This window comes from Trachinotus anak, unplaced genomic scaffold (genome assembly GCF_046630095.1).
Source record: "Trachinotus anak isolate AG129_WGS33_773 ecotype Australia unplaced genomic scaffold, CSIRO_AGI_Tana_v1 ptg000007l, whole genome shotgun sequence".
Taxonomy (NCBI): domain Eukaryota; kingdom Metazoa; phylum Chordata; class Actinopteri; order Carangiformes; family Carangidae; genus Trachinotus; species Trachinotus anak.
In genome coordinates, this window is record NW_027273858.1 from 120001 (window position 1) to 122500 (window position 2500).

Sequence of the window (2500 nt, forward strand, 5' to 3'; positions counted from 1 at the left end):
GTCAGGGTGAGTTCCAGGTGTGAGGGCACGCGTCCTGAGAGCAAACAGCTGCTCTGACCCTTTGCAACAGAATCATCCACTTATTTATGTTGCTGATCGTTGTTGTTATTGATGCTGTTGTTGCCATGGAAACATCTCTGCAGGCTGCAGAATATCTGATGTTCCCCATGTCCTGAGAGGTGTGTGACTCCAGTATCATACTGTGTGTGTGTGTGTGTGTGTGAGAAACATCACCTGTCCTGCAGGTAAAACTGCATCATTAAGATTCTGTTGTCAGAGCTTGAGCTTAAATAATTAATCAATTCTTTGTTTAGTTGATTGACAGAAAATGAATCGGCTTCTACTTTAGTAATTGATTATTTATGATTTTTTTTTTCATTTTTCAAGCAGAAATGTCATAAATGTTCCTGTTCCCGCCTCTTTACCGCTTCCTGTCACTTGGACATTTTTTTTTACTATTTTCTGACATTTTTTAGACCAAACAACAGATGGATTCACTGAGACAATAATCAGCTGATGAAGAGGTGGTGAAAACTGTCATTATTAGTATGAAGAAGAACTGGATGGTAAAGATGGCGTCACATTCGTTCTTCTGAAAGTTCTCACTGGCCTCCATTGGACTGAATGGATCAAATTCTGATAATAAAACCAGTTTTCCAGCTGCTCCTGTCCCACTGACTGTGACCCGTGTGGGTCACATGATGCTGCAGTACCGAGTGTGGCCACTAGTCCAGAACCACCTCACGGCCCTCGTTATTGATTCATCTGTTGTTTATTTTCTTGATTGATTGATCCGTCTCTAATGTGTGAGGGTGACTGAAACCAGCAAACATCCACTTGAGGAGCAGGAACCTGAGATTTATTTATTTATTTATAGTGAGGTTACAATTTAATTTTCTGTTCATTATTAATCAATTAATCAAATAATCGTTTCAGTTTCTGGCAAATAATGAAGTGAAAGGGTCTGAAAGTGGAGGAGGAGGAGGTCCTGACAGTAGAGTGTTAGTTCTGGTCCCCATCACATTAACCTGATGAGTCCGAGCTGCTCCACGTTCTCACCTCAGAGAACTAACATCAGACCAGGTTCCACACTTTCCTGCAGGAACATGTCAAATCTTTTAGTTCTCGTTGAAACGTTACTTTGTGAAATTCGTCCTTCACTGGAAGATACCTGGAGGAACAGGAAGTTCGTCTTAGTAATGACACAGCAGCAGTTATACACCTGAGCTGGGTCCCAGGTCAGGGGCCACCTATGAAGGTGTGGCCCTTCACAGCTGTCAGGGACCACGAAGGCCAAACTGAAATGAGAGGTTCTGGTTTACAGAGGATATTCGCCGTCCCTCACCAGCTGTTCCCGCCCTGACTGTTGCGTCACGAAGCGCAGATCTTGTTGCCTAGCAACCTTGACAACTCGTACCTTTCTTTCATAAAAACTTGAGGTTTTAAGGCCCCTGGTTTTAACAGTCAGCTTTTGAACTGAGCTGAACCACAGTTTAATTGGGACAGTGTTGGTCTTCACAACAAACACCTGTTCCCAGGTGTTTACACACCTGTACTGAGCAACAGGTGACTCAGAGGAGGCGTGGCCTCTCACCAGGTGTGTGCTAATGACAGTCAACCAGCCAATAGAAGCTGAGCAAGATGAGTTTGCATCTCTGGAGGTGGTGTCATCTGCGGTTAATTAATGAGACTTCAACAACAACAACAACAACAACAACAACTTCTTTGTGAAGTGTTGGAGATTTAATTTCAAATGGAATGAACCATTTTTATTCCTCAGTCTCAATGATCCATAAAGACAAGAACGTTTTACAAATTAATTTAATTAATTTAAATGAAACAACAAAAAAACATATTTTCTTAAAATCTTTGTTGTGACTTTCTAAGAAAAGAAGCAGGTGAAACAGGAAGTTAAAACTTCACCTGCTGTGGGTGAAGTGTGAACTGGTCTGTCTGACCCTCAGCTCCAGGCGTGTCTCCACAGATCCTCATGTATCAGAGGAAACATCAGCTTCTCTCAAACATCACTAACTGTTGAGGTGGATTAAAACACCTGCAGATGTTCCAGCTGTTCTCACAGACTCTTCTGAATCCTCAACGACTGAGAGAAAAAAAGAAGATGATTAACTTGTGACTTTTTCATCCAGACGAGCATTTTTCAGATCTGAGCTTCATGGAGCAAACGGAGGTAGTGAGTTAACAGCTGTGAATAAAACCAACGAGAATGTTTCAGTACAACTGTTAAAACCAATGGATTTTAAACCTCAAGTTTCTATGGAAAAAAGTTACGTGTTGTCAAGGTTGCTAGGCCACAGCAGCCGCTCTTTGTGACACGGCGGCGAGGGCGGGCACAGCTGGAGACGCAAAGTGAAAATCCTCCGCAGACCGGAGTGTCTGAGTACGCTTCGGCCTTCGTGGTCTACGGAGGTGTGGTCCACCGCAGCCTCTCAGCTTCTGTCTCTGTGAACGTCTCAAATTCAGGTCAGTTCCGTGAAATAAA

The 2500-nt window shown here is 43.0% G+C and overlaps 1 protein-coding gene across 1 annotated transcript in view; it reads left to right on the plus strand.

Annotated features, from left to right (window-relative positions):
* tjap1 (tight junction associated protein 1 (peripheral)) overlaps window positions 1–2500 on the plus strand; it is a 42402-nt gene that overhangs the window by 1240 nt on the left and 38662 nt on the right. The window lies entirely within an intron of this gene.